Here is a 22,742-nt window from a genome sequence, read left to right as displayed (position 1 = left end):
TATCTACACTTGAAACTGTGTATGGAGTCAGCCTCCACCACATCACTTCCTAATGCATTCCATTTGTCAACCACTCTGACACTAAAAAAGTTCTTTCTAATATATCTGTGGTTCATTTGGGCGCTCAGTTTCCACCTGTGTCCCCTTGTGCGTGTGCCCCTTGAGTTAAATAGCCTGTCTTTATCTACCCTATCAATTCCCTTGAGAATCTTGAATGTGGTGATCATGTCCCCCCTAACTCTTTTGTCTTCCAGCGAAGTGAGGTTTAATTCCCGTAGTCTCTCCTCGTAGCTCATACCTCTCAGCTCGGGTACTAGTCTGGTGGCAAATCTTTGAACCTTTTCCAGTTTAGTCTTATCCTTAACTAGATATGGACTCCATGCTGGGGCTGCATACTCCAGGATTGGCCTGACATATGTGGTATACAAAGTTCTGAATGATTCTTTACACAAATTTCTGAATGCAACTCGAATGTTGGTCAGCCTGGCATATGCCGCTGATGTAATCCTGTTGATATGTGCTGCAGGAGACAGGTCTGGCGTGATATCAACTCCCAAGTCTTTTTAATTTTCTGACTCCTGAAGAATTTCCTCTCTCAGATGATACCTTGTATTTGGCCTCCTGCTCCCAACACCTATCTTCATTATATTACATTTGGTTGGGTTAAACTCTAATAACCACTTGTTCGACCATTCCTGCAGTTTGTCTAGATCTTCTTGAAGCCTCAAACAGTCCTCTTCTGTCTTAATCCTTCTCATAATTTTGGCATCGTCCGCAAACATTGAGAGAAATGAATCTATACCCTCCGGGAGATCATTTACATATATCAGAAACAAGATTGGACCGAGTACAGAGCCCTGTGGGACTCCACTGTTGACTTCACGCCAATCAAAGGTCTCACTTCACCGTAACTCTCTGCTTCCTATTGCTTAGATACTCCCTTATCCACTGGAGCACCTTACCAGCTACACCTGCCCGTCTCTGCAGCTAATGTACCAGCCTCTTATGCGGTACTGTGTCAAAGGCTTTCCAACAATCCAAGAAAATGCGGTCCGCCCAGCCCTTTCTTTCTTGCTTAATCTGTCTTACCTGGCCATATAATTCTATTAAGCCTGTCAGGCAAGATTTACCCTTCCTGAACCCATGTTGTCGATTTGTCACAAAGTCCCTTCTCTCCAGATGTGCTACTAGGTTTTTTCTCACGATTTTCTCCATCACCTTGCATGGTATACAAGTTAAGGACACTGGCCTGTTGTTCAGTGCCTCTTGCCTGTCGCCCTTTTGTATATTGGGACCACATTTGCTGTCTTCCATATTTCTGGTAGGTCTCCCGTCTCCAGTGACCTACTATACACTATGGAGAGTGGCAAGCAAAGTGCCTCTGCACAATCTTTCAGTACCCATGGCGAGATCCCGTCATGGGTATGTATGTATATGTACGTATATGTGTGTGTATGTTGTGACGGTAACGCGTTGGTGTTCGGCTGTTTAAGGCTAGGGGTATGGCCTCGTCACATAGTTATAAAAAAAAATAGAAAAACTGGAACTTCGTCTGTGGTAAGGTAAGGAGAAGACACACAAAACACAAGTAAACTTTAACAATGAAATTTTAATTACGTTAAATAAATCAAAACATGAAAAAATGGACAAACAAATTCTTATAATAAAATCAATCAATCAAAATAATAAGAATACTTAAATGACACAATGAAAAGTTACGTTAAGGCAAAATAACAAGAAGTGCAATACAAAATTAAATGGGAGGTGCTGGAATATTGGCTTTAAGCTACCACTTCCCTCAGTACACGCTAACGTCTAGCCGGGAGGAGTGGTAACCACGAGAGCACAAAATATTCTGAGGTCTGAGGTCGTGGCGACCCCAGACATCAAGTAGTATGGGGGGGGCGAGTGCAGGTGCAGCCAGACCGGCGACCAATCAGCGGAGCCGTAGCGATCAACATGTAGTTTGGCGGTTTGAGTCCGAACAGGTGTCTGGCTGCAACGTTTTGCGCTCTGGCAAGCCTTGCTGGTGTTGTTGTCGTTGTTGGACATGTCTTCCATAGTCGTTTTATATAATTTCAACGACGTAATTATGGAGGGAAGAGCAGGCTCAATCTCTTGAAGGAGTTTATCGTCACAATGTATATGTATGTGTATAAAGTATTTTTGGAACCTGATCAGAATTACATTTCACCTTTGTTAATTCACATTAATGACACTATATAAAAGACACATCGAACACTTTATGTAGGGCATATGTAAATCTGTGTATCTATGAATTAGCTAAACTAGGTTAAACTAGAATTAGCTAGGTTAGCTAAACATTTTAAAGCACCGAATCACCTCACTTTGTGGAGCCACGTGAGCAACACAAATGCAAACAAGCTTGAATGGTCCCCAAGCATATATGCCACTGAAAACTCCACACTCCAGAAGTGACTCGAACACAGACAGCCAGGCGCTCTATGGAACTGGTGTACACGGTACCTTAACCACTCGACCAAACTATACTGTACAAAAGACGATGTTAGCCGAGGCTATTTTTCTCACCGTGCCGACGGCACTTGGTGGTAATCTTGGGCATAGTTATTTCATAGAATCACCTTACTTTCTGGGGCCACATGAGCAACATAAAAGCAAACAAGGTTAAATAGTCAACAAGCATATATGCGACTAGAAGCCTCACTCCCCAGAATTCACGTGAACCCAGACAGCCAGGCGCACTATGCAACTGGTTTAAATGGTGCCTTAACAACTCGACTAACATTGACTGTACAAAAGATGATAATAGCTGAGGCTATTTCCCCCACTGTCCCGACAGCACTTGGTGGTAATCTTGGGCATAGTTATTTCATCGAATCACCTCACTTTGTGGGGCTACGTGAGCAACATAAATGCATACAATCTAGAATGGTCCCTAAGCATATATGCGACTGAAATCTCCAAACCCAAGAAGTGACTCGAACCCAGACAGCCAGATGCACTATGCAATTGGTGTACATGGTACCTTATTTATTTATTTATTTATTTATTTATTTATATACAAGAAGTTACATTGGGGTTTAACAGAGAATATAGAAAATAAGTTGAATTAACATTCTTGTAAAACCACTAGCATGCATAGAGTTTCGGGCAAGTCCTTAAACTAACAGAATTTTTTGTATGAATTAACAGTAAAATTTCTAAAAAATGTTAGCAGGTATGTTACAGCTTTTCTTTACAGGTACAGATAATTTTAAGTAGAATAATTACAGTAAAATCAACAAAAAGTGTTTACAGGCAATATGAAGAAATTTTGACACAAAAGCAGATCAGAATAATACACAATAATAACAACACACAATAAAGAAACAAGGATTACTAGGTACATGAGGATAGTTTTTCAGGGTTATTCATTGGTTCACTGAAGCACAATATGAGGATCATTTCGAGGAAAAGATTCAAGGAATAATGCAATAGAAAATGCACTCAATACAACAACCATGATATTAGATGATATCTAAGATTACAATGTTAAAGTAATATGGCTTAGGTACAAATATTGGAGGATTGTGTAGCACTAGTTCATTGTAGAAAACTATGAAGATGAAATTAGGTACTATTTGGTTTTATTTTTGAATAAGGCAAAAATTGAACAGCTTTTCAAATCATTAGGGAGTGAGTTCCATAGACTAGGTCCCTTTATTTGCATAGAGTGTTTACATAGATTAAGTTTGACTCTGGGGATATCAAAGAAATATTTATGTCTGGTGTGGTGGGCATGTGTTCTATTACATATATCCAGGAAGAGTTTCAGAACAGTGTTTGAACTTAGAAAAAGGGTTTTATAAACGTAATTTAAACAGGAGAATGTATGGAGTGAGTTTATGGTTAGCATGTTTAGGGATTTGAACAATGGAGCTGTGTGTTGTCTGAAGGCAGAGTTATTCATTGTCCTGATAGCAGATTTTTGCTGGATGATGTTGAGCTTGAGGTATTTTGCAGAGGTTGAACCCCCAAGCACAGATACCATAAGTAAGGTAGGGGTACTTAAGTGCATAATAGAGTGAGAGACGAGCAGAGTAGGGTACATAATATCTGATCTTAAAGAGTATACCAACTGTTTTAGAAACTTTTTTAGTTATGTGTTGTATAACGCTGCAAGTAAAAAATGCAAGCTGAATTACATTTTCTGATTTTTTTCCAAATAAGATACAGTAGGTCTTTTCTATGTTTAGTGTGTTTGTTGGTTGACATCCACAAGTGGATTTTTTTTAATTCATTGTTTACAACATTATTTAACATGAGTGGGTTGGGGTCAGAGTAGATGAGAGTAGTATCATCAGCTAACAATATAGGTTTAAGCATGTTAGACACCTTAAGGAGATCATTTGATGAATATAAGAAACTGGAGGGGTCCTAGGATGCTGCCCTGTGGCACCCATACGGTTAGTGGTAGAGATGGAGAGGTTACATCATTGATGGCTACATATTGTTGTCTGTCACTAAGATAGGATCGCATATAGTTCATGGGAAGGCCACGGACTCCATAATGGTGGAGTTTAAGTAAGCGGTAGTTATGGTTAGCAGTATCAAAGACTTTTTTCAGGTCGATGAAGAGTCCAAACGGAAACTCAGTTTTGTCAAGAGCTGAGTAGATTAAGTCAAGCAGACTGACAATTGCATCATTGGTACTCTTTTGAGAGCGGAATCCAAACTGACAGGGAATTAGTATATTAAATTTTACAAGATAAGAATAGTGCTGTTTGTAAATAATTTTTTCTAATATTTTTTATAATATAGGTAGATTCGATATGGGTCTAATTATTTATGTCTGCCGCGTTACCTCCTTTATGAACTGGCGTTACTCTTGCCATTTTATTGATATCAGGGAAGGTAGGACACTAGGGATTTATTGACCAGCAATGCTGTAGGTGGTGCAAGGACATGGGAGGCATTACCGTATACCATCGAAGGTATTTCACTAATGTTCCCAGCTTTGGTTTTTAGCGAGTGAATGATGGAAATAAAATTTGTAGGGCTGACCTGAGAGAGGAGAAGAGAGTTTGGATAGCTGCCTGAAAGATATGTGGTAACATGTGTCTGAGTCTCTGGGATTTTCTGGGCAACGTTAGCACCAATCGATGAAAAGAAGCTATTAAATTCAGTTGCTGTTTCAAGAGCTGTTACAGGTGTATAACCATCCTTGGAGATTTTTATCTTATTATGTAAATGTTGTTTAGCTCCTAGGATGGTAGAGATGGCTCTCCATGTGCTTTTCATGTTGCCCTTCGCTTCTTTGAATCTATTCTCGTAATAGGAACGCTTTGCTCTTATTATACTGGTAAGCACTGATGAGTACTTCTAAACTACTTCTTTTGCAAATAGGCCAATCTTAAGTTTTTTCACATTCATTTTTCTTGTCGATTGCTTTAAGTATGCCATTAGTGAGCCAGGGATTATTTAACCTTTTGCTTGTTACTTGCTTGGTGAGGAGAGGACAGTAAGTATTGTAAAGGCTTAGAATTTTGGAAAGGAAGAGGCTAGTTAGCGAATTAATAGCCTGTGTATTGATAAATTCAGATTCCCAGTTTACATTGTAGAGGGCATTTGTGAGATTGCCTATTGCCGCTTCACTGTGTAACCCAAAGGAAATTTTCTTGTTAGCTGGTGGTGTTATGGACGTGTCCGCTACAAGGAAGGTAGGATAGTGGTCAGTTGTTCTGTCAGTGATTATACCTGATGTAAGGGGAGCTGTTATGTTGATCCATAAATGATCCAGGGTAGTCGCAGATGTTTGAGTGAATCGGGTGGGCCTGGTGATTGCGGGGATGAGCATACAGGAATTCATGTTGTTAAGCAAATAGTCTACTTGAGAGCTATTTTGTAACCCTGGGTCAATATTGAAATCACCTCCGAGAACTATGTGATTTTTGTTGAGATTATTGTTTATGATAAGATTCATCAAGTTGTCTGAGAATGCAGCTATGTTAGTATTGGGAAATCTATAGATGCCTCCAATAGTCAAGGATAATGAGGGATATAATTGAAAATTTATCAAAAATATATTCACAGTAGTAATCACTAATCACTCTATCACTAATGACACCGTTGCAGATGAAGGTATCTTGGTAGTATATAGCTGTGCCACCTCCTTTTTTGTTAGGCCTACAGTTGTGAATGGCTCTATAACCAGCTAAGTTGAAAAATTGGGTATGGTCTTTACTTAGCCAGGTTTCAGTTAGAATAATGAGCGATAGTTCAGTACCTAGCGCTAAAAGTAGTGCCTTTATATCATCAAAATGCCTACCAAGTGATCTGACATTTTGGTTGAAAACTGATAAGTAAGTGTTATTTCGGAGTATGTTTTTTTGCCTGGTGCGCTGTGTAGTACCTACAGTGGTGATGATCAGTGTGTTGGTACAATAACCAACACACACACAGTGGTGTGTGTTGGTGTTACAGCCACTATGGGTCGCAACTGGGTTCTTTGCTAAAGGAACCAAAGTATTAGTATCCGACCCAAAGTCGGTATTGGCTTTCAAGGAGCGAGCTTGGTAATGCAAGTAAACCAGAAGGAGGGAGTTGAAAGGAATACGACACTTCATCAATTATCAATATATTCACATATCACTTTCCCATCACCTTAAACCGAATCATAAACGAAGTATTACTACACTGATATATACACATGTGTCGCTCTCATAGGACACTAAGCACTCCTCGATGCTCGTGCAAGGCAGTCTTGTTAACTTCCGTGTTTCCTCAACACACAGTACCGTCCTCAACCAGTACTGGGAAACACCAACGAGTCTACCCTAGCCATGGGCCAGCATATCTACAGTATCACTAGGTGCTCCTTGTGAACGCCCACAATCACTCTCCAGCCTGGTGCTGGCAGAGAACATCAGCCTCACGCTGCTGGGCCTCTACACGAACAAATACAAGGGTAGCGAACCCCTGGCAGGAGCTTCTTGCAACTAGCTAGTTACACTCCTCCGTAGCACCTCACTGCCGGTCGTCTCTTCCTCTAGCCAGTCCCGGGATACGCCGAATTCTGTCACTGCCACTTCACAGGCAGACAGCAGATACTACTCAGTTCCTCTTCGGCGGCGGCTCACTGCTCACGTAAAGCAGAATTAAGTAGAGAGATAATAGGCTACCCTAAGTAGACTTGTAACACCACTATAAAATATAAAGTAAATAATATATGTAACCCTACTACTTATACTGAGTAACACTTCCTATCGGTTGCACTTGGTAACACTGTTATTGAACACAGTAATATGAGCTGACATATGATGGTTACGCTGGAACCAAAAGGTACAATGCCAACAAGGAAATGCTACACAGGATTAAAAAAAATGCTACCACCGTCTGCCTTGACCATTGAAACTATATCAAGCAACGAGGCAAGAAACATTGCTTGACTTGGAGAGTACTTTCTATAACTGTCATTAATTATGAGATTATGAGTTGTCAGCTCACTATATCCAAAAGGCTAAGAGGATTCAACAATTGACACAGACGGGAAACTTAACAAAAGTTTATTGCGAACAAAATTATGCTAATCACCACTATAAATCCTACTCTAACACTGGTCAATAGTTAAGAAATTTAGACATGGAACAAAACCCTCAGAGACCACACTTTACCTTAAGACCTCTGTTTCTCCCTCCCGTGTTTCACTCTGTCCCTCCCTGGCTGTGCTATGTTCTCACAGATCCACTCCTGACCCTGGTGTCCAGCACTCCGTCTCTAAGTCTCTACAGGACCAATATATACACCCCAAAAGGAGGGGGGGAGGGGGAGATTTGCTGTTGCTACCTACACCAAGAATGTAAGAGGTCGGCCACACGTGCACAAATACTCAAGAATTTTTCCATCAAGCTTGTTTGACATTCACCATACACTGTTCAAGAGAGAAATTATTAATTACGAGTGTGACTGACCTGTGACCTGGCCAAAGGGGGGAGATCCATGGATGTTTACACATAAGAATCGTGGGTCTAATTCCATTACAATGTTTGACAAGAGTATCATGAAATATTACATACTTGAAACTAGCTGACTAAGACTAACCCAGGATGGGTCATCCTGGGTTCGTCTTAGTCATGGGGGGTCATGGGTGTTACAGACTGCCTGTTTCCGTACTGCTGCAACCCTACGTCGCCTCTGTGGATACAGACACGTTATCAGTAAACTGGCCAGTACTTGGGACACTAGGAAATACAACTTACGGATCCTGACATTGACATACACCTCCTCCCACAATAGATGGCGCTGATTTTCTAGGCGCCGCCTCACCAGAGGTCAGCAACAGGGACTCTTTGGGCTACCAGGGCAGGAATCTAGCGTCTCTTGAAGGTATCATACTGCCACCACCAGATGGCGTCGTCCATTTTGTGGGGGTTTCGGGAACAGACGCACAGACGGTATTGACGTCACTGCTCCATGCTCCGACGATGGAGTCGGGTTCGTAACAGTTGGTTATTGTATAGTTGAGATAGTAGATTTTGTTCAGGATCAATATCAGCTTACATGTGGATGCAATGGAGTCGAGGTAATAAGGAAAGCAAGTACAGAGCAGTAAAATACTAAATCTGCTAAAAAAATAAAACAATTATGGTAAGCAGAGAAAAAAAGAGAGAATATGCAAATGTATATATAATAGAAACAAATAATATAAAATGAAGAACACTAAAATGAGACAGTAATAGCAAATAACAATTGACAAATAAAAAAACAGTAGCTTAATTTAATAATATAATTACACTATAGTTAATTACTAATGTTACACTAAAACAAAAGTGAGGTAGATTACTTTAAGAGATATGCTCAGGTACACTGACTGATAAGAGTTAAAAGTTAAAAGTCAAAAATAGCAGAAAAACTATATAACTATAAAATTGCTTTGTTATGATCCAATAATTAGTATGAACTTAAGTAAAATAATGAACTCAGTTAATTAATTCCAATTAATGACTAATATAAATCAAACTACAATTAAATTTAAAGATAACAGGGAAAGATTATACACGAGTAAGATTTAACTATGATACTGAGGTAGATGCTTACATGAGTACATGGAGACTATACTCATTAGTTAGGAAATTATTTTATTTATATATATTATATATATATATTTTTTCTTTTTGGATGAGAGAGCATTATTATACCGGCAAAGCAGAAGACAACACCTTGGACAAGGTTAGGCTAGGTTAAGCAAGGCTCAGTCGCATGTGAGTTAATTTCAGTATTGTCAGATATGCCACAGTCATGAAGGAAAGCCAGTAGTTGTTGGTCACACTTTATTTATATACATAAACCACTAGACAACCCCTGACCATTAAAAAAGACGATGGTATCCGAGGCCATTACCTCCACCGTACCGATGGCCCTTCGTGGTAATCTTGAGCATAGTTATTTCATCAAATCACCTCACTTTGTGGGGCCACGTGAGCAACACATATGCAAACAAGGTTGAATGGTCCCCAAGCATATATGGGACTGAAAAAATCACACCCCAGAACTGACTCGAAACCAGACAGAAAGGCACACTAAGCAACTGGTGTACATGGTACCTTATCAACTCGACCAACTATGACCATACAAAATACAATGGTACTGGAGACTAGTTCCCCCACCGTCCCGATCGGTTCTTGGTGGTAATCTTAGGCATAGTTATTTCATCGAATCAACTTACTTTGTGGACACACGTGAGCAACACAAATGCAAACTAGCTTGAATGGTCGCCAAGCATATATGCGACTGAAAAATCTAACCCCAGAAGTGACTCGAACCCAGACAGCAAGGCGCACTATGCAGCTGGTGTACATGGTGCCTTAACCACTCGACCAATAGTGACAGTACAAAAGATGATTGGTAGCTGAGGCTATTTCCCCTAAATTCCTGACGGCACTTGGTGGTAATCTTGAGAATAGTTTTTTCATCTAATCACCTCACTTTGAGGAGCTACTTGAGAAACACAAATGCAAACAAGCTTGAATAGTCTCCAAGCATATATGCGACTGAAAACTTCACACCGCAAAAGTGACTCAAACCCAGACAGCCAGGCGCACTATGCTACTGGTGTACATGGTACCTTAACCACTCGACCAACAGTGACCGTATAAAAGACGATTGTAGGCGAGACTATTTCCCTACACGTCCCGACAGCACATGGTGGTAATCTTGGGCATAGTTATTTAATCGAATCACCTCACTTTGTGGGGCCACGTGAGCAAAACAAATGCAAACTAGGTTGAATGATCTCCAAGCATATATGTGACTGAATACTCCACTCTCCTGAAATGACTCGAACCCAGACAACCAGGCACACTATGCAAATGGTGTACATGGTACCTTAACCACTCAATCAACGTCATCGTACTATTTCCCTCACCTTCTCGATCGGCCCTTGGTGGTAATCTTGGGCATAGTTATTTCATCGAATCACCCCACTTTGTGGGGCCACGTGAGCAACACAAATACAAATAAGTTTGAATGGTCCCCAAGCATATATGCGACTGAAAACTTAACACTTCAGAAGTGACTCGAACCCAGACAGCCAGGCGCACTATGTAACTGGTGTGCATGGTACCTTAACCACTCAACAAACTGTGACTGTACAAAACACGATGGTAGCTGAGCCTATTTCCCCTTTCACCCCGTCCCGCTGGCACTTCGTGGTTATCTTGGGCATAATTATTTCATCGAATCACTTCACTTAGTGGGGCCACATGAGCAACACAAAAGCAAACTAGGTTGAATGGTCCCCAAGCTCATATGATACCTGGTTGATGGGGTTATGGGAGTTCCTCTTATGCTAAAGCCCGGCCCGAAGCCAGACTTGACTTGTGAGAGTTTGGTCCACCAGGCTGTTGCTTGGAGCGGTCCGCAGGCCCACATACCCACCACAGCCCGGTTGATCCGGAACGACTTATAGAAAACATTCCAGCTTTTTCTTGAAGATGTCCACGGTTGTTCCGGCAATATTTCTTATAGTTGCTGGGAGGACGTTGAACATCCGCGGACCTCTGATGTTTATACTGTGTTCTCTGATTGTGTCTATGGCACCTCTGCTCTTCACTGGTTCTATTCAGCATTTTCTTCCATATCGTTCACTCCAGTACGTTCTTACTTTATTGTGTAGATTAGGGACCTGGCCTTCCAGTATTTTTCATGTGTATATTATTTGGTATCTCTCTCGTCTCTTTTCTAGTGAGTACATTTGGAGAGCTTTGAGATGATCCCAATAATTTAGGTGCTTTATCGCGTCTATGCGCTCTGTATATGTTCTCTGTATTCCCTCTATTTCAGCAATCTCTCCTGCTTTGAAGGGGGGAAGTAAGTACTGAGCAGTACTCGAGACGGGACAACACCAGTGACTTGAAGAGTACAACCATCGTGATGGGATCCCTGGATTTGAAAGTTCTCGTAATCCACCCTATCTTTTTTTGGCTGACGCAATATTTGCTTGGTTATGCTCCCCTAAACGTAAGATTGTCGGACATCAATATTCCCAAATCCTTAACATGCTGTTTACCTATTATGGGCAGATTTGATTGTGTTTTATACCCTGTATTATGTTTCAGGTCCTCATTTTATCTGTACCTGAGTACCTGGAATTTAACGCTGTTAAACATCATGTTATTTTCTGCTGCCCAATCGAAAACTTTGTTGATATCTGCTTGTAATTTTTCCATGTCTTCAGCAGAGGTAATTTTCATGCTGATTTTTGTGTCATTTGTAAAGGATGTCACGGAGCTGTGACTTGTATTTTTTATCTACATCTGATATGAGAATAAGGAACAGCAGTGGTGCAAGGACTGTACCTTGAGGTACAGAGCTTTTAACTGCGCTCGGACTTTGTGTTTTGTTCGATAGGAAATTGAGTATCCAGCGTCCTACTTTACCAGTTATTCCCATTGACCTCATTTTGTGCGCAATCACTCCGTGATCACTCCTCTCTCTCTCAGAGAGAGAGAGAGACAGAGACAGAGAGAGAGAGAGTGTGTGTGTGTGTGTGAGTCTGACTTGGAGAGGGGGAGGTTGTGCGGCTACTTGGCGCTGTTTTTTTTTTTTTTTAAATTGTCGGTGTTTATCAGCTCACTGGAATCTGTGCTTTGCGTGTGACGTGTGTGAATACTCAGTGATCGTTGTGGATAGTGTTCTGACAGTGAAAACCGTGTAATCCATGTGATATTAGTGTTTTTGTGGTGCGTGTTTACAGTGAGGACTGGATAGCGCCAGGCGCGGGCAGGCCGCCGCCCGCATCGCCACCCCCCCCTCCCCCGCCGCCGAGTCCCAACGGTCAGGTCAGCAGACTGGCCTCTCTCTATCTGCTGGGTGTCGCACCTGACTGTGCTTGCCTAGAGTGACACTTTTTCTGGGCGTAACTACGTCGAATCATATTAAGATCTTGAAACCTAGATCTGTGTCTGGATATTTTCCACAATATTTCTGTTGTTTGTGGGTATACTACAAGGAAAAAAGAGTTTGTTCAGTGCAGGGAGGATAAGTGTCCTAACATTTGTCACACACAGTGCAAGACAGACCCTGACTTCTGCTGTACTCAAGTGCCAGATCTCAGGACCCAGTGGGGGATTGCTGATCCTGTGGAGTACGATACGGAATCTGACATTGCACCACAGCATGACCTGACAAATTCCTTCCTAACAGACACATCTACTGATCAACAGGCTGCTTTTATTCAGTTTTATAAACTCTCCCAGAAGTTTCTCCAACATAGGGAGGCTCTAATTGACATTCTGGGGCTCATTGACTCCTTCAAGGCAGTGTGTGAAAATCAGAACACAGTATCAACAACAGACACAAGTTGCTCTGCACATAGTGCCGAGGTTGACAGTTGCTGGTCTAATCACATTGCTAGTAACTCCGAGGCTAAAGCTTGGTGGGACTCTATCCAACATAGAGCCTCACAGGAAACTTTGAACCGCAACTCCGAATCTGCAAATCCATCTACAGGTCTTCCAGATACAGCTTTGTTGCCACCAACACCTTTTGTTATTCTGTTGCCACCAACTGAGGAAACACACAGTAGTTTGAATACAATACCCAGTGTGACTTCCACTCCTGCCAATTCAGACACACTGGTACCGACACCTACAGCTGTCAATCAAGCGATGCCCACTGTACCAGTACAAGGGCCTAATCAAAACTCGACTAGTCAATATAAGTCTAGGAGGAGTGGTCGTAGACGTATCCGTCCTACTCAGCGTTCTCGGCCTCCACACCCTCAGCCACAACATAACCTTAACCAGGCACTGCATCACCAACCTCTACAAGGCCCTGAACAACAACAACACCGGCCTCCACACCCTCAGCCACAACATAACCTTAACCAGGCACTGCATCATTAACCTCAACAAGGCCCTGAACAACAACAACACCGGCCTCCACACCCTCAGCAACAACATAACCATAACCAGGCACTGCATCACCAACCTCAACAAGGCCCTGAACAACAACAACACCGGCCTCCACACCCTCAGCCACAACATAACCATAACCAGGCACTACATCACCAACCTCAACAAGACCTTGAACATCAACACCAGCAGCACACTCAGCATTGGTATCATCACCTGAATCAGCGGCTGTTACGGACCCGAGCCCAGCGTCCGAGCACGGAGCGGTGACGACCGTGCCATCTGTGGGTCAGTTCCCGAAACCCCCTCCAAATGGACGGCGCCATCTAGTGAGGACGAGAAATACTGGCCACAAGGGCTAGTTTCCCGTCCTGATCAACTCATAACACAGCCACTGCTGACCTCTGGTGAGGTGACGCTTGGACAGCAACGCCATCTATGGAGCGGATAGGTGGACGTTTGTGTCTAAGCCTGTGAGTGAGGTGCCCTAGAGTGTCATTAGTACTGATGACGTGTCTAATTACAGAGTCGACCTGGGACTGCTGTAATGGGAGGTGGATCAGTCTACCCAAGGCAGCCGTAGATTCTCCAAGTGTTAGCTGCAGAAGTTGTGAGTCACCCCCCCCCCCCCCGGATGAACACTGTTGTGTTAACCTGCCTGTGATGGTGGCAGTTGAGGATTTGTCGTACCCGGGGCTGACTCGTGGAGAAGAATAGCCACTGGGGTGTTATGGTGAGGAGAGTGATCTGTGGAATCACACGAGGCTCCTGCCTAGGGCTCATAACCCTTGTATCAGTCGTGGAGTGGCCTACGCAGCGTAGCTGATTGGAACCTGCCACCTACAGGCTGGATTTGTGGTTGACGGCCTCCACGACGGTGCACCCAGTGGGATTGTGTTTTGGCTGGCCTGTGGCCGGGGTAGACTTGCTAAGAGAATCTAAGGATTCATCGAGAGGCCACAAGAAGAGAACCAGGGCTACTCGTCTTGAGCACCGTTAAGCAGAGCATCGTGTGTCTTCAGAAGACGACAAGACGTGTACATAAGTGTAGTGATAGCCCCAGCGAGTGACTGTTTATATATTTATTCATTGGTGGTGGTGAATATATATTTATTTCTGAGCAGTTTTATCCCTTCCCCTTTAATTTACTTGCGTTACGGAGCACACCCCTTGAAAGCCACTACTAGCTTGGGGCCGGATACCCAAACTCTATTAACATCAGAGAAAGAACCCAGTTGCGACCCTAGAGGGCCATAACAGCGGCTTAGCTCTTGCAGCCAACCTCCCAGATTTAAAGTAAGCCCCTTCTCTAAATATAATTGCAGGGGGCATACAGCTGATACCTGTCGAAGTGATCTCAGGTGTAATTACTGACACCGAACAGGTCATCAACAGGACAATTGTTGGACCAAAAGGGTCCTGGATAGACAGGAACAAATGTTCAGAGACCTTATCTCGGATCAATCTCAGAAATACTCAGATTTGGTGCATACTCTTACTCGTCAGCACCCTTACTATCCATACCCAATCCCTGAAGATGTCGTTGTGCCTTACTCAGCACAGCAGATTTACACTCCACCAGCACAGCAGCTACGAAGTCTGCCCCATACACAGCTGCATTCTCAAACAACTTGCAGACATGAGGAGTCAATCGATCAGCATATTGTCTGCCAACATCAGAGGCTTCATGACCAATGTTAGCGATCTCACACACAGCTTTGTGAACACTCATCATCCTGATGTGGTTGTTGTGCTAGAAACATTTCTAGATGACAGGACCCCTGGGAACTTTGCTACAATTGCCGGTTATACCTCATGGTTGCGCCAAGATAGGCAGGGTCAAGGAGGGGGTGTTGCAGTGTGCACCAGCAAATCTGTGTATGCACAACACATTGATGTGGTCATTCCTGGTCATCTTGAAATTAAGTTCTTCAAAATATGCTTAAATCCAGTTACCTCAATTCTCTTATGTGCAATGTACAGACCTCAATGGCAGGGTGCTTCCCCAATCAACTTCCTGATGGACAACCTAGACTCCCTGCTAATGCAGCACAACTGTCAGCACATTATAAGTGTAGGTGACCTCAACCAGTATCTTATACAGAGGGATTTTGATGAACTCTTAGCAGTTTTTAACCTTGAAAATTTTATTAGCTTTCCTACCCACATATCAGGCTCGTCCCTCAATCCTGTCGTAACTGACCTTCCTGCAAATATAGTTAATGGCAGACTTCTAGGATATGTTGGTTCTTCAGACCACCAGGCTGTCTTTACTACACTGGCTATCCCGACAGATCGAGGTGAAGAATCTGTTCGTACTACCAGGCTTTGAGACAGAGGGAACTGGCCACATCTACGGTCAGAGCTTCAAGTAACTGATTGGAATGCCTTGCTCCAGGGGAACGTGAACAGCCAAGTAAACGCTTTCACCAGTCATATACTGGACCTCCAGTATAGGCATATCCCTTACTGGCAGTATGTGACCAAGCCCACTGATCAGCCTTGGTTTGGATATCGGTGCCGGATGGCAGCTGAAGCCAAAAACAAGGCCTGGAGGAGATTTAAACGGCATCCCTCGGCTCATAACAGAAACATTCATAGACAATCTTGTCGAATAATGAAAGAAGTTCAAAAGTGGGCTATATCCAGATAGGAATCCGAAACTCGAAGAAAACTTGCATCTGGAAGGGTTGGATCCAAGGTCTCGTGGTCCCTGGTGAAGGATTGGCAGGGGGTACTCATCTGAGGACACAATCCCACCTCTAAACAGAGAAGATGGTACTGTGGCAACCAGCAATCAGGAGAAGGCTGATTTACTGGCAAACCACTTTGCTTCCAAGATGCAGGTCCCTGATCCTGAACGTCAGCCTCCACATCTTGCCCCATGCACTGTGTCTAAGTTGACTGAAGTGGTTATAAATCAGGCTGAAGTTCTCCATCTCCTTAACACACTAGACACAAGCAAAGCTGTGGGGCCAGATAAGGTCAGTCCAAGACTACTACGCTGCTGCGCTGACCTGTTGGCTCCACCTCTCACGCGCCTCTTCCAATTGTGCCTAGTTCAAGGAATTTGGTCCTCCTTATGGAAGAAGGCCGGTCGGCCGAGCGGACAGCACGCTGGACTTGTGATCCTGTGGTCCTGGGTTCGATCCCAGGCGCCGGCGAGAAACAATGGGCAGAGTTTCTTTCACCCTATGCCCCTGTTACCTAGCAGTAAAATAGGTACCTGGGTGTTAGTCAGCTGTCACGGGCTGCTTCCTGGGGGTGGAGGCCTGGTCGAGGACCGGGCCGCGGGGACACTAAAGCCCCGAAATCATCTCAAGATAACCTCAAGAAGGCAGACGTTGTTCCAGTGCACAAAAAGAAGAGCCGCTCAGTAGTTGGTAACTACAGACCTGTGTCACTGCTTTCCATTACTGGCAAGATCCTAGAATCATTAATTGCTCAGCAAATGACATCATTTTTTGACCGTCATCGGCTAATTTGTGATCGACAGTATGGTTTTAGAAAAGGCCGATCTGCTGCTGATCTTTTGCTAAATCTCTCCTCTAAGTGGCATCAGTCACTGGATGAGTCCAAGATCAGCTGTGTTCTTGCTCTAGATATAGCAGGAGCCTTTGATCGGGTCTGGCACTCTGGACTAGCAGTGAAGCGTCAAGCTTTAGGCATTGCAGGCTCCATCTTAGTGTTATTAAAAGACTACCTTCAAGAACGGACTCTAAGGGTGGTCCTCAATGGAGCAGAATCCGATAGCCACTCAATTGGTGCCAGCGTTCCACAGGGTAGTGTGCTTGGCCCTCTGCTGTGGAATGTTTATTTCAACGATCTTCTTCATCTCATTCCTGAAGCTCAATCCCATGCTGATGACTGTACTCTAACCTTTACATACAGAAAGGAGGCAATGCTAACTGCTACAAGAATCATTAATCACAAACTTTCAGCAATTTCTACCTGGGGTAGGAGATGGCAGGTCACATTTGCGGCTGAGAAGACTCAAGCGATGATGATAACTAGACTGCACATGGCGAATTGGACAGAACTGCAAATGGGTGGCAAATCCCTAGAGTTCACAGAAGAATTTGACATCTTGGGAATGAAGTTCGACTCTTCAATGACAATGAAGAGCCATGTGCTAAACCTAGCTAAAAAGGCAACCAGGAAACTTACAGCACTACGGCGCATCTCATATCTTCTTGACAGCAAGGGATGCAAAACCTTATATAAAGCACAAGTTCGCTCCCATCTTGAATATGCACCCCCTTTCCTGGATTGCCTGCCCCCCATCTTTCGTCAGACTGTTGGACAAAGTAGAGAAACGGGGTAGAAGGCTTATCTCTAGTCTTGACCAAGTCTGGCGGGAACGGTCTGAACATCAGAGCCTGCAACACCGTCGGGACGTTCTTGGTCTTACTGTTATGTACAAGGCCAACATCCTCAATGTTCCGCACTTGGCCCAACTCCGTGGAGTACCAGTAGTTCCCACTCGTAACACTAGGCTCTCAACCTTCAACAGTCTCATGCTTGAAGTGCCATTCTCAAGAACATCACTCCATCAGCGTTCATTCCTTCCGAGGCTTACTCGCATCTGGAACTTGTTCGCTCAACAGATTGATACACGGGAAATCAGGTCAACTGTTCACATGAAGACTATGGCACACAGCTGGCTACAAGCTCATCCTGTTCCTTATATGATTGTTACTTAATGTTTTTTAATGAATAAAGGCTATTCCTGCTAAAGCAAATAATAACACGCTCATGAAATAAATGGGCATCTAGGAGTAGGTTTCAACTTAGCTTACATAAGTTAAATATATGATAGTTCCCAATGTGTTAGTTTCAAAGTATACTCTTATGAAATAAATGAGTTTCTAGGTGTAGGCTTCAGATGAGTTGAGGTAGGATAACAGCTCTTGCTTGCAGTTTCACTAGGTATGTTATTAGGCATCCCTTATGAATCCTAGTCTTAGTTTAAAAAAAAAAGAGAGAGGGGGTGAGAGAGAGAGAGAGAGGGGGTGAGAGAGAGAGAGAGAGAGAGAGAGAGAGAGAGAGAGAGAGAGAGAGAGAGAGAGAGAGAGAGAGAGAGAGAGAGAGAGAGAGAGAGAGAGGGGGGGGGGTGAGAGAGAGAGAGAGAGAGAGAGAGAGAGAGAGAGAGAGAGAGAGAGAGAGAGAGAGAGAGAGAGAGAGAGAGAGAGAGAGAGAGGGGGTGAGAGAGAGACAGAGAGAGAGGGGGGTGAGAGAGAGAGAGAGAGAGAGAGAGAGAGAGAGAGAGAGAGAGAGAGAGAGAGAGAGAGAGAGAGAGAGAGAGAGAGAGAGAGGGTGAGAGAGAGACAGAGAGAGAGAGGGGGAGAGAGAGAGAGAGAGAGAGGGGGGGGGGGGGTGTTGCATCAGCAAATCGGTGCATGCTCAACCCATTTATGTGGTAATCCCTGTTCATCTTGAAATTATGTTCCTAAAAAATTGCTTAAATCCAGGTACCTCAATTCTCTCATGTGCAATGTACAGACCTCTATGGCAGGGTGCTTCCCCAATCAACTTCCTGATGGACAACCTAGACTCGTTGCTAGATTATAATTGTAGTTGACCTCAACCAGTATCTTATACAGAGGGATTTTGATGAACTCTTAATAGTTTTTAACCTTGAAAATTTTGTGAGCTTTCCTACCCACATGTCAGGCTCTTCGCTCGATCCTGTCGTAACTGACCTTCCTAAAAGTATTGTTTTGTTCATTGCAGACCTCTGGGATATGTTGGTTCTTCAGACCACCATGCTATCTTTACTACACTGGCTATCCCGACATATCGAGGTGAAGAATCTGTTCGTATTACCTGGTTTTGAGACAGAGGGAACTGGCCATCTCTTCGTGCAGAGCTTGAAGTAACTGATTGGAATGCCTTGCTCCAGGGAAACGTGAACAGCCAAGTAAACGCTTTCACCAGTCATATACTAAACCTCCAGTATAGGCATATCCCTCTTGGCAGTATGTGACCAAGCCCACTGATCAGCCTGGGTTTGGATATTTCTGCCAGATGGCAATTGAAGCCAATAACAAGGTCTGGGGGAGATTTAAACCTCATCCCTTGGTTCATAACAGAAACATTCATAGACAATCTTGTCGAATAATAAAAGAAGTTCAAAAGTGGGCTATATTCAGATGGGAATCCGAAACTCGAAGAAAACTTGCATCTGGAAGGGTTGGATCCAAGGTCTGGTGGTCCCTGGTGAAGGATCGGCAGGGGTACTCATCTGAGGACAAAATCCCGCCTCTAAACAGAGAAGATGGTACTGTGGCAACCAGCAATCAGGAGAAGGCTGATTTACTGGCAAACCACTTTGCTGCCATGATGCAAGTTACTGATCCTGAGCGTCAGCCTCCACATCTTGCCCCAAGCACTGTGTCTAGGATGACTGAAGTGGTTATAAAGCAGGCTCAAGTTCTCCATCTCCTTAACACGCTAGACACAAGCAAAGCTGTGGGGCCAGATAAGGTCAGTCCAAGATTACTACGCAGCTGCGCTGACCTGCGTACGAGATTACTTCTCCTTCTCCTGGCTCCACCTCTCACGTGCCTCTTCCAACTCTGCCTAGTTCAAGGAATTTGGCCCTCCTTATGGAAGAAGGTAGACTTTGTTCCAGTGCACAAAAAGAAGAGCCGCTCACTAGTTGGAAACTACAGACCAGTGTCACTGCTTTCCATTACTGACAAGATCCTAGAATCATTAATTGCTCAGCAAATTATATCATTTTTTGACCATCATCGGCTAATTTGTAATCGACTGTACGGTTCTAGGAAAGGCCGATCTGCTTCTGATCTCTTACTAAATCTCTGCACTAAGTGGCATCAGTCATTGGATAAGTCCAAGATCAGCTGTGTTGCTGCTCTAGATAAAGCAGGAGCCTTTGATCGGGTCTGGCAATCTGGATTAGTAGTGAAGCTTCAAGCTTTAGGCATTGCAGGCTCCATCTTAGTGTTATTAAATGACTACCTTCAAGAACGGACTCAATGGAACAGAATCCGATAGCCACTCAATTGGTGCCAGCATTCCACAGGGTACTGTGCTTGGCCCTCTGCTGTGGGATGTTTATTTCAACGATTTGCTTCATCTCATTCCCCCCCTTCCTGTCCAGCTCGTTGCTGCCGTGAGGGGGCTTGGTGGGCGGCTGCTGGAGTGTGTTGCTCCTTGGAGTAGTCCCCCCTGTCCTTTTGTAGCCTTGTGCTCTTGCTGTTTTCCTCTTAAATTTTGCTGGACGCCTTTTCCTTTTCCTTTTGTTTCGTTTTTCTTCCCCTCTCTTCTCTTTTCTCGTTGTCATTTCCTGCTGACCTTGTGCCTGTTTTCATCATTCTTTTGGCCTTCTTTTGTTTTGACGCCCGGGTGCTTGAGGAGGCATACTCTTGCACCCGTAGAAGTTTAGTACCCAACGTTTCGAGCAAGGGGAACCTTTTATTGTCAATCCCCTTTTCGTCACTGAACCCGATCTCGACGGACTGACGGTTCTTAAAGTGGCGTTTGTGGGGCGTATACTCACGACGCACACCTGGGGGGCCCCGGCTTAATTGGCAATAGCTTCTTGTTGGGTGTTCTACCTCTAATTGTGGTTCCATGGTGGGTGTGGGGGCACATTCGTGAGTGAAAGTGTTTCGTTTCGTGTCTATGTTGATGAATGTTCCTCTTGTACCCTCTCAGGCTCGTGGGGTGGGCGACCAAGCCCCCGAGTCGGACTGTATTGGAAGACCAGGCTCTGTAGCCCCCGCTGCGTTGGGTCCCCACCTTTCTCCTCCTTTGGCCTCCCTGACTACTCCCCTCGGCTCCCCTTTCTCCTCTGTGGTTGAGTCGAGCCCCAAGCCCCTAGTGGTCCCTCGTCACCTGGCATGGCTCAGTCTCTAGTTGTGAATACTGCGCCTTTTAACCACTCTCTCTTTGGGGGTTCTCAACGCCGTCCTCGTCACGGCCGCACTCGCTCGATTCCTTCCCGTTCTGATGTCTATCAAGTCTTGTTTAGTCCCGCTTCGTGGGCCAAATACTTTGATCTCCTCTCTCTTGATTCTGTGCCTCCTGACGATTTCTCCCTTCAAAGGCACCTTGTTGATTCCGTAGATGCCTCTGTCACCTTCAACCCAACCCATCTCGGTACACGTGTCGTTGTTGCTCCTTCTCAGGATGCGGCCTCCAGCTTGGCTGCTTTATTCTGCCTTGGCGAGACCCCTGTTTGGGTCTCCAAGAACGCTCGGTTGAAGGCCAGTTTTGGCACTATTCTCCTTCCACCCCATGTTGCAACCGATGTTCGGAATCTGCAGGACTGCCATGATGATATTCAGCATATCCTTGAGGCCAAGGGGCATTCTGTCCTCCAGATAGACACGTTTACTCATCCCCCCTCGTGGTCGTCGCCGTCAGCCCCTTTGGGTTGTGAAGATTACTTTTGATGGTCGGACCCTTCCGCCCACTGTCATTCCTGCTGGTGCCAGGTGCTCTGTCCAGGAGTACATTCCTTCTCCTAGGCTCTGTAACAAGTGCTGGAGGTTTGGGCATGGTGCTCTCCGCTGCTCTGGGACTGTCTCTCTCTGTTCTTAGTGGTGAGCGATGGTCACTCTAAGTCAGAGTGCACTTCTCCCCAGGCTCGCTGCCTCAACTGCGGTGAGGCCCATCCTACCTTCTCCCGTGCCTGTATCCATTACAAGCTTTAGGCAGGCGTGTTCAACTTGAAGCACCGGGAACGTTTATCTTTTCCTGAGACGAGAGGCGCCAGGTTTGCCGGCTCCCGCCTTATGCTAACGTCTCTTATGCTCGCGTGTTGCGCTCTTTCTCTCCTCGTCCTTCCCACCTTCCTCAGACTCACAACCATTTTTGGGCCTTAAACCCTGATAAGCCCACTGCCCCCTCCTCTGTTCCTTTGAATTCTGTCCCAAAGGGTCCCCCTCCTGGTCCTCTGTCTATGGTTCCCCTTCTTTCTGTCCGGTCTGTCGTGTCTCCTGTATCATGTCTCCTGTCCTTCTCCTCCATCTATTGACTCTCCCCGCCGCCTGTCCGTGTGGGATATTGTCCATCGCTCTCCTAACGGCCGTCGTGTGTGCTCTCGTTCAGCTTCTCCTGTTGAGACAGTGGAATCCGTTGCCCAGTACGTACTTGCTGGGACACCTGTCTCTTTAAGTCAGGAGCATATGCCTGGCTCCTCTTCTTCCTCCTTCCCGAGGAAGGCTTCGCTTTCTTCCTCAGCCTCTACTTCTGACTCTATCGCTGCTTCCCCTCCCATTTCGGTGGTTGCGCCCCCTGTTTCTGCTATTGAGGTTTCTTTGGTTCCCGCTTCCCTCTCGGTTGCTGCCCTTGCTGAGGTGCGCTCCCCTCTTTCTACTCCCCCTCTTCCTGCAGCTG

Source organism: Procambarus clarkii, chromosome 66 (assembly GCF_040958095.1).
Source record: "Procambarus clarkii isolate CNS0578487 chromosome 66, FALCON_Pclarkii_2.0, whole genome shotgun sequence".
Classification (NCBI taxonomy): Eukaryota; Metazoa; Arthropoda; class Malacostraca; order Decapoda; family Cambaridae; genus Procambarus; species Procambarus clarkii.
The sequence above is the reverse complement of the archived record's forward strand: the minus strand, read 5'-3'. Positions refer to the sequence as shown.